This window comes from Loxodonta africana, chromosome 20 (genome assembly GCF_030014295.1).
Source record: "Loxodonta africana isolate mLoxAfr1 chromosome 20, mLoxAfr1.hap2, whole genome shotgun sequence".
NCBI lineage: Eukaryota > Metazoa > Chordata > Mammalia > Proboscidea > Elephantidae > Loxodonta > Loxodonta africana.
Genome location: NC_087361.1, coordinates 45,751,736 through 45,770,050, shown reverse-complemented (window position 1 = coordinate 45,770,050; position 18,315 = coordinate 45,751,736).

The window sequence follows — 18,315 nt, the reverse complement described above, 5'->3', positions numbered from 1 at the left end:
AGATAGAGACAATGACACTTTTAAGGGCCGGGAGACAGAAAGAAATTCCCAATTACTATGAAAAAAGAGAAGATCAAGGAGAAAAAGAAAATTATGAAGGTAACTCGGAGAGGTAGGCCAAAGCCAAAAACCAAACCATTTGCTCACTAGTCAATCCCAACTCATGCTGATCCCATGTGTTGCAGAGTAGAACCTCTCCACAGTGTTTTCAAGGCTGTGACCTTTTGGAGGCTGCTCACTAGACCTTTCTTCCAGGAAGCAGATCACTGACACCTCTGAGTGGATTGAGAACAACCAACCTTTTGATTACTAGTTGAGCACTTAACTGGGCCACCCAGGGACTCCCAGGGAGACAGACAAGGGGAAGAGATGGTATGATTCTTGAACTTTAAAAGGAGTTTGAATTTTAATTAGACAACAAAGGGAAGTCATTGTATTTTTATTATTATTATTATACTTTAAATGAAGGTTTACAGAACAAACGACTTCTGATTAAACAGATAGTACACATATTGTTTTATGACATTGGTTAACAACCCCACGACATGTCACTACTCTCCCTTCTCAAACTTAGGGTCCCTATTACCAGCTTTCCTATCCGCTCCTGCCTTCTAGTCCTTTCCCCTGCGCTGGTGTGCCCCTTTAGTCTCATTTTGCTTTATGGGCCTGTCTAATCTTTGACTGACGGGTAAACCTTCAGAGTGATTTCATTACTGAGCTAAAAGGATGTCCATTCTCTCAGGGGCCATACTCTTGGGGTTTCTCCAGTCTCTGTCAGGTAAGTCTGTTTTTTTTTTTTTGCCAATTAGAATTTTGTTCTACATTTTTCTCCAGCTCTGTCTAGGACCCTCTATTGTGATCCCCGTCAGGGTAGTCAGTGGTAGTAGCCAGGCACCATCTAGTTGTACTGGACTCAGTCTGGTGGAGGCTGTGGTAGTTGTAGTCCATTAGTCCTCTGGTGTAATCTTTCTCTTGTATCTTTAGTTTTCTTCATTCTCCCTTGCTCCTGAAGGGGTGAAACCAGTGGAGTATCTTAGATGGCCGCTCACAGGCTTTTAACACCCCAGATGCTACTCACCAAAGTAGGAAGTAGAACATTTTCTTTATAAACTGTCATACAGCTGAGCTAGATGTTCCCCAAGACCATGGTCCCCACATCCCTCAGCCAGAAGTCATTGTGTTTTAATCAAATGAAAACATAATTAGATTTTTTTTCTTTTTAAAAGTCACCTTGACTCTTTTTGAGTCTAATGGATCATAGAAAGGAAAGGATGAATATACTAGGCTAGTATAAATTAGAACAGATGTGCCTGGGCTGTGTATTTTTGGTGTTTATATTTTGTGCTTAAGATGACCTGCTAATAGATTGAGTGAGGAATTAATGAAAAGGGTGAAAACAATACTCTCTCTCTCTCTTTTTCTTTTTGTTTTTTCCTCTGCATTTAAATCAGTGATAGAGCCATGTACTCCAAATTAATAATCTTGGAGTGGAAGAGGTTTGTTAGGGGGAAAAATAAAAATTTATGTTATGAACATGTTATGGTGATACATAAAAATGAGAGATATAACAGACAATTGGATTTAGAATTCTGGCACTCACTGTTTTTTATTTAATAGTTATTTATCTAGAATTAACTCTGTAATAAAATTAGTTTTAGCTAGAAATATCAAAGGAGCCCTGGTGGCACAACAGTTAAGTACTCAATTGCTAACCAAAAGGTTGGAGGTTCGAACACACTCAGTGGCTCCAAAGGAGAAAGACCTGTCAATCTGCTTCTGTAAAGAATACAGCCTAGAAAACCCTATGTGGTAGTTCTGTTCATTTCACTTGGTATCACTACAGGTTCAAATCAACACGTAATGACAACAACAGAAATGTGAAAAAGGAACTTTCCGCATATAAATGATGCCTATGTTATATATATAAAAAAAAAACCATTGCCATCGAGTCGATTCCGACTCATAGTGACCCTATTATGTGTTATAAAACTTAGTTATTAAATAATCTACCAAGAAAGAGACCTAGAGAAGTTAAAAGAACCCTGGATTTAAGTTTTTGGGGACTCCAGTGGTAACAGAGAAAGAATCAGAAAAAATAGCTTATGAAGGGATAGCTGGAGAGGTGAAAGAAACACCAAGACGATGCCGTGTGATGAAAACCAGAGAAGGAAAGTCATAGCTAACTTTGTCAAATGATGGTGAGAAAATAAGTTCAGATAGAGAAAAGCCCATTTGTTTTGAAAATGTGAATTTGTTTGACCCTGACTAGAGTGAGAGTGTGGTAAGGAAGATTCATACTGATCCCATTAACATTCACCATTCTCAAAGTCAGTTTTGTAATCAAAGTGATTGTGATTCTCTGCCTGTGAGATTCCTAACCATAACAGCATGATAGGCCAGCATGTAGAGAAAGGCAGAAGTTCAACCAATGACTGATGACCACTGAAAATAAATTCTTCATCTTCTGCAGTCTTACCGTGTTCCCAGTATGACTGAGACACATTTGTCCACAGCGCTATTTTGTTGATTAACATATTGGCTTATTTCTCTCCCCTGTCTTACTTCCTTCTATCTTACCAGTGCTTGCTCATATCCATTTCAAAATTAAAATCTCTCCAGTTCCTGGATCTTAGGAAACCAGTTCCCTATATGAAAAAAGAAAAAAAAAAAAAAGGAAACCCTGGTGGCATAGTGGTTAAGTGCTATGGCTGCTAAGCAAGAGGTTGGCAGTTTAAATACTCCAGGTGCTCCTTGGAAACTCTATGGGGCAGTTCTACTCTCTCCTATAAGGTCTCTATGAGTTGGAATCAACTTGACGGCAGTGGGTTATATGAAAATACTCTGGAATAACACAGCAAGTATATACGGAATGTTTCCCAATCATCTTCCACAGGCATCTATGGACTTTTATCAAAATATTGGATAAAAGAGACCAACAAGATCCTTTGAAGGCTGTTGGATACAGAGTCTGAGCTGACACTGATACTGGGGTTTCTGATTGCCATCATTCACTGCTCCCCTCATTAATGGGGAGGCATATGGAGGTGAGGTAATAATTGGAGTCCCAGCTCATATCCACCTTACAGGGGGTCCAGAGGATCCATAGAGACACCTTGCAGTCTTTTCTCTGGTTCCAGATTACATAATTAGGACATACATATTCAGCTGCTGTTAGAGTCTCATATTGCTTCCTTGTATTGTGAAATAACAGCTGTAATGGTAGAAAATGTCTGATTGAAACCATAAACTATACTCTTCCTCAACATCAAAGACAGTAAATCAAAAGTAACACCACAGTCTTGATGAAATACATGTGATTAGTGCTACCCTCAACAATGGAAAGATGCAGGAATGAAAGCTCCCGTCATATCCCTGTTTCATTTTCCAATATGGCTTCTTCAGAAACAAGATGGATAAAACAGGTTGTTTACCAGATTAGATCAATATAAGTTCCAATACTTTTTACATAGTTATGGATCTATTAAACATATTCTTTTAAATTTCCGTCAGGAAAAAAGAATTAAAAGTGTTTTGTATTCACGTGAGATGTACAGCAATACACAACCATGGAATTCCCTGAGAATTGTATCTTTTTCCCTAGTCTGTGTCACATTATAGTCTGAAAGGACTATGCCTGTCTTTACATTCTGCAAACATTGCTATATTTATAGATCAACATACTAATTGTATCATCTTAATCAGACCTAGTGAGAAGGAATTATCAAGTACTTTGAATGCTCTGATGAGACTTGGGCTTTCCAGAAGAAAGGAAACTAACGCTTTTCAAGATTTGGGGGCTTGTCACATCAGTGAGGTTTTAAGGGATAAAGTGATCTAAGTCATGTCACAGCATTCACTCCATGTTAAATAATAAGTTATTTCATACCGCACCTTCCTAACACTAAGAAAAACAAAACACACCCCCGATAGCTCCTTTGCATTTTCGTGACAACACAGACTACACTTATTGATTGACTTAGATGGCTTTTGTTTTGAGTGGGACACAAGGCAAAAGAGGGTAATGCAGTGTGTTCAGTCTGCAATTATGAGTGTCCCTGTTTCTTAAGACATATAACCTAGAAGGTTGAGAACAAGCACCCCAAAATTAACTATTTGGAGAACTTAATAAGAGAATTGCTGCTTTTAGGCCAAACTCAAACTCCATTTTGAAAAAACATGTTCTACTCTAAGAAGTTAAGCTTTCAACTGACTTAAGTTGGTATTTAAGGAAATGTTTTCTTTGTAACACTCTAAGGAAAAATGTTGCCAGCTTATTCCCAAGGAGCCTTGATACAGTATATCTCACTGCTATGTTCTCGGAAATGAATGTCTTCCAATTGTCTTGTACCTAATCTATAAACCCCCTATAATCACCAAGTAGTAGCTAATCAACAAAGACTGTTTAAAACAACTATGTAAACCCACATATGTTGTGTGCATCAGTCACTGTAAAGCCCCTGTTTTTGTTAATCCACCTTTGACTTTTACAAATCAGTAGTAATCCAATCAGAATATTAGGGTTTTAGTTCCTGGCTTAACAATAAAAACATTCTCTGGATACCTGTAACTTCTAGGAGTGCTCAGTTCACTTTGTGAATTCTGCATGTCCCCAGTTTAAACCGAATCTTGCCTTCAATAAAACCCTTTGCTTTTACTTTAACAGAGTATACTCGGTATTAATCTTTGTTAGATGCAATCATATGTATGTGGAATATCTTGCAAATGACAAGAAAATTAAAGGACAGATCTCTAGGATTATGTGCCAATGAACCATTTTGGAAGCAGTCCTTAACATGCTGTTGGAACCCAGTAGAGACTGAATACCTGACCATGGAGTAACTAGTCAATATGAGACTGGATTGCCCGTAATGATCTGAGTATTTTCAAATCAACCAAATCATAAGTTGGCAGAGTAGAGGCTTAAGAGCTTTTTTTCAAAGTATGCACAGCATCAGGCCCCAAAAATAAGCAGATCACAGAGGGTAACGTAAGTTGTGCAAATCCCATCCTCAAATTACCCAGACTTGTTGCATTAATGTGCTGATACCTTGCCTCAACTCACATTTTGTCATTGTGCAGCAGATTCAATGTTGATTTATCAAATGTTAAGCAGGACCAATCAACACTTGGTGGCAAGTTGATTATATGGAACACCTTTCACTGCAGTGGTGGCATGATATATTTTCTCCTGGTATTATGGATTAAATTGTGCTCCCCCAGCCCCACAAAAAAAAAAAAAGTGTTATAAATTCAACTGCTAACCAAAAGGTCAGCAGTTTGAGTCCATCAGCCATTCCTTGGAAATCCTAGGGGCACGTGGTCATTTTTAATTCCTAGAGTAATTATAATAGCAGGCCAATGAAAAAAAAAAGTTCTATATAGTCAGGTAAATTGAACTTGATTATCGTATGTAGATGGGCAAACTGCAATAATGGGAGTAAGGAGGAGAAAACCTGGGACTTAGGGGGAGGCATAAGGCTTCTCTTGTTGCTCTCAGGCCTAATGGTAACCATAACTGATCAATTGCAGGAAACATGGCTTTACAAGGGCACAATAACCAGGGTTTCAGACCCCTTGGGGATGAAGTTCTGTGTTACTTCCCAGGGCAAGAGCTTCCTATCTGTGGCTCTCTGCGACCACTGTGCTCTATGAACATTCTCATTGTGAATATATTGATGCAGTGAGCTTAAATAAGTAAATAAATAACAGAAGACCCTTTCCACTCACTTCTGCTCAAAAGTAATCTCCATTAAGATTAGTTGTACAATAAATTATTTATACTTATTTTAGAATTTTCTATAAATAGAATCACACAGACGGTGGTATTCTCGGTGTTCAGTTTCTTTGGTGTGTGAGGGCCATTCATTTCATTGTGAGTAGCTGAAATTCATTCTCATGGCTCTATTTTATAAAATTCGTAGTATTTCATTGTGTAATGTTATAACTTATCCATTACACTGCTGATAATCACTTGGGTTATTTCCTCCTTTGGGCTTTTACAATTGGTTCTGCAATAAACAGGCATCCATCTGTTTTTAATGAATGCATGCTTGCATTTTAGCTGGGTGTCTGCCTAGAAATAAAATTGTTTCTGGTAAATACTGGCAAACAGTTTTCCAAAGTATTGTAAAAATTTATATTCTCAAGGAAATTGATACACTATTTTCTTTACAATCTCATCAAATTTTTTTTTTTTTTTTCATTTTAGTGAATTTATAATGGTATGGAGCCCTGGTGGTGCAGTGGCTAAGTGCTTGGCTGCTAACTGAAGGGTAAGCAGTTAAAACCCACCAGGCACTCTTCATGAAAAAGATGTGGGAATCTGCTTTCCCTAAAAATTTACAGCCTTGGAAGCTGTATGGTGCAGTTCTACTCTGTCTTACAGTGTCACTATGAGTTGAAATCAACTCAGTGGCAAATGGGTTTTTGGTTATAATGGTATACCCTTATGTTTGAATTTGCATTCCCCTGATGACCAATAAAGTTATTTCCTTTTAAATGTTTTATTGAGTATTTGAATAGTTTCTTAGGTTAATTGCTGAATTTTTTTTAATTATAAGTTATTTATAAAGTATAAATCTTTTGTAAACTATAGATAATACACGCATAATTTCAAATTCATATCTTGACATTTTATTCTCATACTACATCCTCTAATAAAGGGACTTTCTTCATTGCACTTACTTTTAAAATTTATGTGTTAATAAAATTTCCTTCTATGCCCTATTTAAATTAAAAACAAAAAACAAAAACCTTAAGATCTTGAAGACACTCTAATATGATTTCTTCTAAAGCTTTATCATTTATATTTCACAATTAGATGTAAAAATCCATTATAGTTTATTTTGCATATAGTGTGAGGAAGAGTTTGAGAATTTTTTAAAAACAGAATATGGATAATCTATTGAGGTATCACTACTTATTTAAAAAAACAAAGAAACTTTCCTCATGGCATTGCAGCATCGCCCTTGTTTTATCGTGTGATTAGCGGGTCTACTGTTATTTGATCTACTACTAAAACAACAACAACAACAGTTGCCCTCACATACATCCAGATTCATGAGGATCCCATGTGTATCAGAGTAGAACTATGATCCATAGGGTTTTGAATAGCTGTTTTTTTTTCAGAAGTAGATCCTAAGATCTTTATTCCAAGGTGCCTCTACTATTCCAAACCCTTTGCCTTAGAGTAGATTCCAACTCATAGCGACTCTATAGGGCAGAATAGGACTGCCCCATAGGTTTGCCAAGCTGTAATCTTTAGGGAAACAACTGCCACATCTTTCACCTGCAAAGTGGCTGGTGGGTTTGAACTGCCAACCTTTTGGTTAGCAGCCAAGCTCTTCACAGTGGCCTCACCAGGGCTCCTTGCTTCTACTATTAGTACATCTATATTCTGATTCTAATGCTTTGTTTGTATGTCCTGCCACTGATAGGAGTTCTTATTTATTATGGTTTTGTAATGAATTTTATATCTGGGAAGTGAAAGAATTATGCTTTTATAGATCATTTAAGGTTGTTGTGGTTATTTTTGACCCATTGTATTTCCTCATGCATTTTGGAATCAACTTGAAATTTCTACACTAAATTGTACCTTGAGATTTTATTGAATCCTTAAAATTGGGATTTTTTGACATTTGTACAATAGAGTATCTTCTAACCCATTATTTCTGGTCTCTTTATTTTTCTTTGTGAGACACCAATCTTTTTATTTAACTTTAAATTCAATTTTCATTTTTTTAAGAGTTCAAGTCTACTTTCATGAAAGGGAGACAAATTTGTGATTTTTTTCTCTTGTAATGTCATTCTGGTTTTCGTATCAAGGTATGGCTGGTCTCATAAAAAATAGTTGAGTCTTCTCTCTTTTTTTAATTTTTCCCTCGTGAAAGTTTTAGGTCTAGTGTTATTATTTTGTTTATGGGGAAATCGTTTGTGACTATGGTTTTCTTTTTCAAAGATTTTTAAACACAGATTCAATTTCCTTAACAGATCTTTTTCAGTTTCAATCAGTTTTATTAAGTGTTTAAAGAATATATCCATTTTATCTAAATTACATTTGTTGACATAAAAATATTCATAATAGCAATCACTGTGCTATTGAAGTCTGTAGTTATGTCACTTTGTGGTTCCTGTGACTGGGATTTTTGTCACTTTTTTTTTTTCTTGAATAGGGTTTCTTACTTTTATTGATATAATTAACATTTTGACTTTAGCTTTTCGTTTTCTCTGATACATTATTTTATTTTATTCTGTATTGTTTGTTCTGCTATTTATGGTTTCTTCTCTTCTATGTTTCTAAGTTATGATTTTCTGCTACTGATATTCAGTCTTTCTTCTTTTCTAATAAATCTCCTTTTACAATAAATTTTTCTGTAAAATTTGCTCTAACTTTCTTCTAAAATCATATATATGCTGTATCTTTATAATCTTTTTTTTTTAATTTTTATTTTGTTGCTATTTCTTCTTTGAACAAAAACCGTACAGAAGTCCACTGTTAACTTCCAGAATTTGGTTATTGTTTATTAGCTTATTTCCAGTGAGGTTAAAGAAAACACTATGAAATATTCATTGAAGCATTTTTTGTTGTGGTGTTGGTAAATATATATGTAACAAAATATTTGACATTTTAACAATCTTCACATGTATAGTTCAGTGACATTAATATGTTCAACATTTTTTTTTTTTTTTTTAATGCCCTGGTTTTATATGGTAGATTTTGGTGTTTTTTCTAAGTGCTCCATGTTCAGTTTTAAAGTATGTGAGTGCTTCCATTATATTGTAAAGTGTTATAAAGGTGTGTGTGTGTATTTATAAATTTGTTCAATTTGATCATCATGTTGATCACATCTTTTATATACTCGAGTGCACTGGGTTTGTTTTTGATGTTTTCTGTCTGATTCCTCAGTTATTAAGAGAGTTGGGTGAATGTATTTCTCTATGACTTTGGATTTATCTACATATGCTTTTCATTGGGTCATTCTTTTGCTGAATGTATTTTTAGACTATGCTATACACAAAAAAAAAAATAATAATTATTTGATGTTTGGAGTCCTGGTGGTGAAGTGGTTAAGAGTTCGACTGCTAACCAAAAGGTCAGCAGTCTGAATCCACAATCTGCTCCTTGGAAACCCTATGGGGTACTTCTACTCTGTCCTACAGGGTTGATATGAGTTGGAATCCACTGGATGGGAACAAATTTGGTTTCAGGTTTGTATTTGGTGGTTACAGGTTTTGGAATGTGATGGCTAGTGTTCGGTCGATTACGTTGGCTTTTTAAAATGGCGTTCTTTATCTCTACACTGAAGGACTCCCTTTAGTGTTTATTTTAGTGCTTCAGGGTTTAGATTCCTGCCCTACATGGTTTCAGAACTTGAAAAACCCTTGGAGTGGATATGGTTAGGGAATTCACCAAATATTTAAGTATGTCAAGTATCCAGTTTTGTCACTCCTGTTCAAAGGAATAAGACCGTCAAAAGTTCTACCGTCCACCAGTAAAAAACCTCTACTGGAGCCCTGGTGGTGCAGTGGTTAAGAGCTTGGCTGCTTGGTAAGGCCAAGTCAGAATTCTTAGCCTCTTGTACAAGCCTGTGACTGGCAAATGGCCCTAGGGAAAAGGTGTCTGCTCCAGACCACCTCTTTAGGGTACCCCCTCTCTATTTGTGAAAACCATTTAGTTCTCATTTTTCCTATTTTTTCATTGTTTTATAATAGAAGTTTTTTTCCACAACTCATCTAATAGTTATTGGTGGCAGTAACATTCTTCTCTGAACTATTCAATGTTAATCAGATAAAGCAGTTATTACTTTTGCATTAAAAACAGAAGCAGCAGCCTTATACTTGTGATGTTTTATCATTAAAACAAATAGAACTTACTAAAAATAAAAATGCCAAATTAATTCTGATATACAGTATAAGAAAACATTTAATAAAGTTAAAATCTTTATGAGGCATTTTGAACTCATTGAATTAAGAATTTAATTTTACTAACAATGTTTTTTGCTATTTTTTATTCTAATCTTAAATAATTTTGGGATATCCAAACATCAGGCCAAGTCTGCATTTTTGGATGAAACTATACAAGACTCAGTACATTCAGGTGAACTACCTGCACCACTAATGCTCATTCTTACCCCAAGTCAATAACAGGCTTCTATTTTATGATTTCCTTGCAACTCAAATGCTATACAGTATCTTAATTGAAAAGAATTTGACAGTCCGTGTTTTACTCTTCTCTAGACAATAGGACACATCTCTAAACCATATTGTACAATTTGGTACAAATGGCAGTTTACTCAAAAGAGACATAAAATTATGATGAATGACATAATTAATTAGAATAAGTTACATTCGACTTTAAAAATGATTTCTCATCCACATTAGAAAGCTGTACGATCCAGTCACATAAGCTAAATCAAATCTGGCGGGGAGAGCTTTCAGTTACCAGAAGATCTCCTTTGTCAGGAAAGCCTACTTTGAAACTAAAATAAGATACACACAAAATACAATTTTCTAATGGCAGGGATTTTCAGAAGTTATTTTGACTCAAAAGCAAAGAAAATACCCTGGATTTGCCCTTATGAAAGAGAAAAGCAGAAGATGTGGACTGATTTATAACACCTTTAGTAAAATAGGTAGAAATCTACCCTTAATTTGTAAGCAACAAATGAGATTTAATTGCATCACTCACTTTACCAAATGAAATACATACATACATAGACAGTCATGGCAATAAACACCCATTAATTTTATGAGCCTATATCACTCTTTTTTTTTTTTTTATATCATTCATTATACGGCCTTTTTAGATCAGGGACAATTATTCTGGTTTTTTGCCATCTGTTTCCCATGCCAAGCACATAGTAGGAATTACTCATCAATTAAAAAAATATATATATAAATAATTTTATATACATTATACACATTTAATATACATAATATATAAATTAAATATATATTATATATATATGAAAAAAGCAAAAGGTCATTTAAAAGACAGGAAAGAAAGAAAAGACTAAAATGGATATCAGAAGAGAGTCTGAAACTTGCTTTTGAATGTCAAGTAGCTAAAGAAAAATGGGAGAAATGATGAAGTAAAGGAGCTCGAGAAGACAAAGTAAGGTATTATAATGACATGGAGTTAGAAAACCAAAAGGGAGCAACACGCTCAGCATTTTTCAAGCTGAATGAACTGAAGAAAAAATCCAAGCCTTGTGTGGCAATATTGAAGAATTCTGTTAGGAAAATATTAAATGATGCAAGAAGCATCAAGAAGATGAAAGGAATACACAAAGGTGCTATACCAAAAAGAATTGGTCAACGTTCAGCCATTTCAGGAGGTAGCATATGATCAGGAATGAATGATACTGAAGGAAGAAATCCACACTGCACTGAAAGCATTGGCAAAATCAAGGCTCCAGGAACTGACAGAATGCCAATTGAGGTGTTTCAACAAACGGATGCAGCGCTGGAAGTGCTCATTCGTCTATGCCAAGAAATTTAGAAGACGGCCACCTGGCAAACTGACTAGAAGAGATCCATATTTATGCTTATTCCAAAGAAATGTTATCCAACAGAATGCAGAAATTTTCAAACAATATCATTAATATCAGACACAAGTAGAATTTTGCTGAAGATCATTCAAAAACAGCTGCAGCGTTACATCGACAGAGGACTGTGAGAAATTCAAGCTGGATTCAGAAGAGGACTTAGAACCAGGGATATCATTGCTGATGTCACATGGATGCTGTCAGACAGCAGAGAATATCAGAGAGATGGTTACCTGTGTCTTATTGACTCTGGCAAGGCATTTTATTGTGTGGATCATAACAAATTGTGGATAATATTGCAAAGAACAGGAATTCCAGAACACTTAATTGTTCTCATGAAGAAACTGTACATAGATCAAGAGACAATTATTCAGACAGAACAAGGGGATACTGATTGGTTTAAAATCAGGAAAGGTGTGCGTCAGGGTTGTATTCTTTCACCATACCTATTTAATCTGTATGCTGAACAAATAGTCCGAGAAGCTGGACTATACGAAGAAGAATGGGGCATCAGGACTCATTAACAACCTGCGTTATGCAGATGACACAACCTTGCTTGCTGAAAGTGAAGAGGACTTAAAGCACGTACTAAGGAAGATCAAAGACCACAGCCTTCAGTATGGATTACACCTCAACATAAAGAAAACAAAAATCCTCACAACTGGACCAATGAGCAACATCATGATAAACGGAGAAAAGATTGAAGTTGTCAAGGATTTCATTTTACTTGGATCTGCAATCAACACCCGCAGAAGTAGCAGTAAAGAAATCAAACAACACATTGCAGTGTGCAAATGTGCTGCAAATGATCTCCTTAAACTGCTAAAAAGTAGAGATGTCACCTTGAAGACTAGGGTGTGCTGGACTCAACCCATGGTGTTTTCAATTGCCTCATGTGCATAAGAAAGCTGGACAATGATTAAGGAAGACTGAAGAAGAATTGATGCCTTTGAATTATGGTGTCGGCAAAAAATGTTGACTATACAACAGACTGCCAAAAGAACAAATAAATCTGTCTTAGAAGAAGTACCGCCAGAATGTTTCTTAGAAGCAAGGATGGCAAGACTAAGTCTCACATACTTTGAGTATGTTACCAGAAGAGATCAGTCCCCGAAAGAAGGACATCATGCTTGGTAAGGTAGAGGGTCAGTGAAAAAGAGGAAGACTCTCAACGTGATGGATTGACAAAGTGGCTGCAACAATGGGCTGAAGCATCACAATGAGCGTGAGAATGGTGCAGGACCGGGCAGTTTTTTGTTCTGTTACGTATAGGGTGGCTATAAGTTGGAACCAACTCAATGGCACGTAACAACAATGACAACATGACAGTTTTGCAAATACTCAACCCTTATAATTACTCAATAAACTTGATCTAGAAGTTATATTTCCAGAGGGGAAAGAAGGCATACAGAAGTGTAAAACAAATTATATGTATATATGGTAAAGGTAGTAGCTAAGGTTCTAGTTCATTTCATTTGATTCCTCTGTGTTTCCTCTTTCCATTATAGCCCAGCGTTTCTAGCAGTATTCAGTCTCCTTTTCCATTTGGTGCAAGAAAAATTTTTTAAATTTTAGGCAAATATCCCAGTAGAAAGATCTAGCTGTTCAACGTGGCCAATATTAAGCCCTGTACAGTTAAGAAAAAAGTATGATTCATGATAAATTACACATTTTTATGGGCTTTGCTTCTTTATGGTGAACTCAAATTAGTATCTTCATTTTTATATTTTTCATTCTTATCCATTATATACATTACCATTCCTCATCTGATCGCTAATGTTGTCTCCCTACCGTACTAATATACATATCTTTTGTTCCTGTTAAATTTGGAGACATTTCTTAAACTCTTCATGAAGTTTCAATTATACAACTTGGAGAACAAGAATACCTGAAAGAGTGTCTGTGAATTATCAATATGTGTAAGTATGAAAATCTTATAAGGTAAAAGTGGACTATGGACCTCTGACGAATCAAGATAGAACTCTCAGTTTGGCTTCCAGTAGTGCCCAATAAGTTTCCTGAAAGAGACAACTGAATATATTTAAGTGGACAGATTTTCTGTTCAAAATATAAAAATCTCAACTTAAACTATTAGAAATGCTCATCATGATCAGTGAACTTCACTGAAGCAGAAAGAAATCAGAACACTATGTTAATTCCAAGAACACACCCATATTGAGGTTGGCTCAGTTCTCTGATGATTTACCTAAATTTCTTGACACAATGGATCTGACAGAGGACATGAATTATGATAGGCTCTGAAAAACTAGAAGAATGAGCCATATAATGTTTGAATTACAAGAAGCGACAACAGTATAACAGAGAATGCTCTAATATTTGAGAGAACAGAGGTACTAATATTGATAAAGAGAGACAGCTCTCAGCAAGCACAGCATGGGTGTTAGGGTTATGTATTGATTAACCAACTACTTCAAAACTTAAAAAAATTTATGGGTTATATATTTGTGTGCTATGAATTTGGGCAGGACTTGTCTGTGAGTTTCTTCAGCTGAAGATTGACTACAGGTCTAAGACCACTTCATTCAGCTAGCTGGTAACTTGCCAGGGTTGATAGGAAGTCTGGGCTCAGCTGGACCTCTCTCCTTCTCCATGAAATCTTAGGACTGCTGCATATTGTCTTTGTATCAAAGAAGTCGAGCTTACATCGTTGCTCATGGTTCCATAATTGAGTCTTTTGGAGATCCAGTCAATAGTTTCAAGGTTTCATGTTATCTATCATTTGAAGCCCTGGAATTCACTTCCACTAATTATGATTTATCAAATAAGTCACTTTGACAAGTCCAGGATAATGGGAAGATAAATTAGACCCCATCTCTCAAAGAGAAAAGTTAAATAATTTGTGGGCAGTGTAAGCCACAATGAGCTTAAAAATGTCTACATTAAGGTTGGAACAAATGTCAATGTCAGTCAATTATAAGTTATTTGCCATTTATCCATGTCCTAGAGGCAAACTGTTCAGCCTCAATATTAAGATAATCAAAGAATATAGGAGGAAAATCAAACATGGTGATTGCAGAGAAAAATGCAATACCTTATAAGTAAAGAGCATGATCTGAAGGTCTATCAATAGGAGAGAATGAGTTCAAATTCAAAGAAACATGACATTGTTGGTAGGTGTTCAAAGGCAATATAAGTCATATATTTCATTGTAAATTAAGGCAACTATGGAAGAAGTTTATGTATGAATGAAAACACACACACACAAAGCTTAGTGGCCTTAAAAGAACTAGAAAATATAATGAAACAGAAAGGTTAAAAGTATTTATAAATACATAATCAAAACTTTCTATGAATATCATCTAAGAATAATTCTTACATTAGCAAGACAGATTTAGAAGAAACAAAGTTCTTTGGATTGAAGTAGGGAGATTATTAAAAGTTTTTTCATTATGCTGGTGCAGTGGCTAAGAGTTCAGGCTACTAACGAAAAGGCTGGCAGTTCAAATCCACCAGCCACAACTTGGAAACCCTATGGGAAGGTTCTATCTGTCCTATAGGGTTGCTATGGGTGGGCATCAACTCAATGGCAAGGGTTTTGTGTATATATAAGTGTGTATGTATATATATATGTGTATATATATATATATAACCCATATATAAAAACCCAATGCCGTCGAGTCAATTCTGAATCATAGCAACTCTATAGGCCAGAGTAGAACTGCCCCATAGAGTTTCCAAGGAGCGCCTGGCAGATTTGATATATATATATATATATATATATATATATATATATATATACACTTATTTACCCAAACCCATTGCAGTGAATTTGATTTTGACTCAGCAGTCCTGTAGGACAGAACTAGAATGGCCCCATAGAGTTTCCAAGGGAGTAATCTTTATGGAAGCAGACTGCCACATCTTTCTCCCACGGAGCAGCTGGTGGGTTCAAATGGCTGATCTTTAGATTACGAGCTGAGCACTTAACCACCCGGCTGCCAGAGCTCTTTACTACATATATGAATTGGCATGTGTTCACTCAATATCAGATACTTAGTAATAAAATTCAATCTGTATATTTGCTTTAATGATCAATGTTGGAGTGAATAACTCTCCTTATCCTTATTTTACTCCATTCTATGATATAATGCCCAAATACTTCCATTATCTGACTGGTTATAACTTATGAAAAATATGCTATTAATGGATCCTCTTCAACAATTTCTCAGCCATTGTATGAAATCGTCCTCAACCCCATCTTGTAGCTACAAGACATATTTTTGTCCTTTAAAAAAAATTAACCTGTTCCTGTCCAGTCAATTCCAACTCATGTTGCTGTTGTTGTTAGGTGCCCTTGAGTCATAGCAACCTTGACTCATAGCAACCCTATGCACAACAGAAAGAAACACTGCCCAGTCCTGCACCAATTCAGAATTGTTGCTATGCTTAAGCCCGTTGTTGCAGCCACTGTGTCAATCCATCTTGTGAGGGTCTTCCTTTTTTTTCCGCTGACCCTCTCTTTTACCAAGCATGGTGTCCTTCTCTAGGGACTGGTCCCTCCTGCTAATACATCCAAAGTATGTGTCCCACCATCCTTGCTTCTAAGGAACATTCTGGCTGCACTTCTTCCAAGACAGACCTGTTCATTCTTTTGGCAGTCCATGGAATAGTCAATATTCTTCATCGGCACCACAATTCAAAGGAGTCAATCCTTGTTTGCTCTTCCTTAATCATTGCCCAGCTTTTGCATGCATATGAGGTGACTGAAAACACCATGGCTTGGGTCAGGGGCACCTTAGTCCTCAAGGTGACATCTTTGGTTTTCAATACTTTAAAGAGGTCTTTTGCAGCTGATTTGCTCAATGCAATGCATCTTTTGATTTCTTCACTGCTGCTTCCATAGGTGTGGATTGTGGATCCATGTAAAATGAAATCCTTGACAACCTTGATCTTTTCTCCGTTTATCATGATTTTGCTTATTGGTCCAGTTGTGAGGATTTTTGTTGTCTTTACGTTGAGGTGTCATTCATGCTAAAGGCTGTGGTCTTTGATCTTCATCAGTAAGTGCTCCGAGTCCTCTTCACTTTCAGCAAGCAAGGTTGTATCATCTGCATGACGCAGGTTGTTAAAGAGTCTTCCCCCAATCCCGATGCCCTGTTCTTCTTCATATACTCCAGCTTCTCGGATATTTGCTCAGCATACAAACTGAATAGGTATGGTGAAATGATACAACCTTGATGTACACCTTTCTTGGCTTTAAACCACACAGTATCCCTTTGTTTTGTTGGAACAACTGCCTCTTGATCCATGTGCAGGTTCCTCATGGACATAATTAAGTGTTCTGGAATTTCTGTTCTTCACTGTTATCAATAATTTGTTATGATTCACTTAGTCGAATACCTTTGCATAGTCAATAAAACACAGGTAGAAATCTTTCTGGGATTCTCTGCTTTCAGCTAGGATCCATCTTACATCATCAATGATATCCCTGATCCCACATCCTCTTCTAAATCTGGCTCGAATTTCTGGCAGTCCCCTGCCAATACACTGCTGCAGCCACTTTTGAATGATCTTCAGCAAAATTTTGCTTGCATGTGATATTAATGATACTGTTCTGCATCGATTTGTTGAAACATCTCAACTGCTATTCTATCAATTTCCAGAGCCTTGTTTTTTGCCAAGGCCTTCAGTGTAGCTTAGGCTTCTTCCTTCAGTACCATCGTTTCCTGATCATGTTACCTCTTCAAATGGTTGAATGTCAACCAAATCTTTTTGGCATAGTGACTCTGTGTATGAGTCAGAATCGACTTGAGGGCAACAGCTTTTTCCAACTCATAGTGACCCTGTAAAATTGAGTAGAACTCCCCCATAGAGTTTCCAAGACTGTCAATCTTTATGCAAACAGACTGCCACATCTTTCTCTTGTGGAGCCACTGGTGAGTTTGAACTGCTGACCTTTGGGCTACCAGCTGAGTGCGTTAACCATGATCATTGTGAACCACGGTCCAGAAAAAAAAAAAAATTTCCTTTCATCAATCCTTGGTGTTGTCATGGTTAAGTGCTGGGATCTTAACCACAAGGTCAGAGGTTGGAACCCACCAGTTGCTTCAAGGAAGAAAGGACCTGGTAATTTGCTCCCATAAAGATTACAGCCTAGGAGACTGTTATTGATTGAATTATTTACTCCCAAAATATCTGTCAACTTGGCTAGGCCATGATTCCCAGTATTGTGTGATTATCATTTTGTCATCTGATATAATTTTCCTACGTGTTGTAAATTCTACCTCTATGATGTTAATGAAGCAGGATTAGAGACAGTTATGTTAATGTGACAGGACTGGATTCACAAGATAAGGTTTTATCTTGAGTCAATCTCTTTTGAGATATAAAAAAGAGAAGGGAAATGAGAGACATGGGGACCTCATATCACCAAGAGAACAACTCCAGGAGCTGAGCATGTCATTTGGATACAGGGTTCCTGCACAGGAGCTCCTACATCAAGGGAAGATTGGTGACAAGGACCTTCATCCAGGGCCTACATAGAAAGAAAACCTTCCCTTGGAGCTGGTACCTGAATTCAGACTTCTAGTCTTCTAGACTGTGAGAGAATAAAATTCTGCTTGTTAAAGCCACCCACTTGTGGTATTTCTGTTATAGAAGCCCTAGATAACTAAGAAAGAAACCCTGTGGGGCAGTTCTACTCTGTCATATTTGGTTGCAATGAGTAAAAATCAACTAGACAGCACATGACAACAACAACAGCGATAACTCCTCTCATTAAGGTGGTTTATCAGAAAATATATGTGCT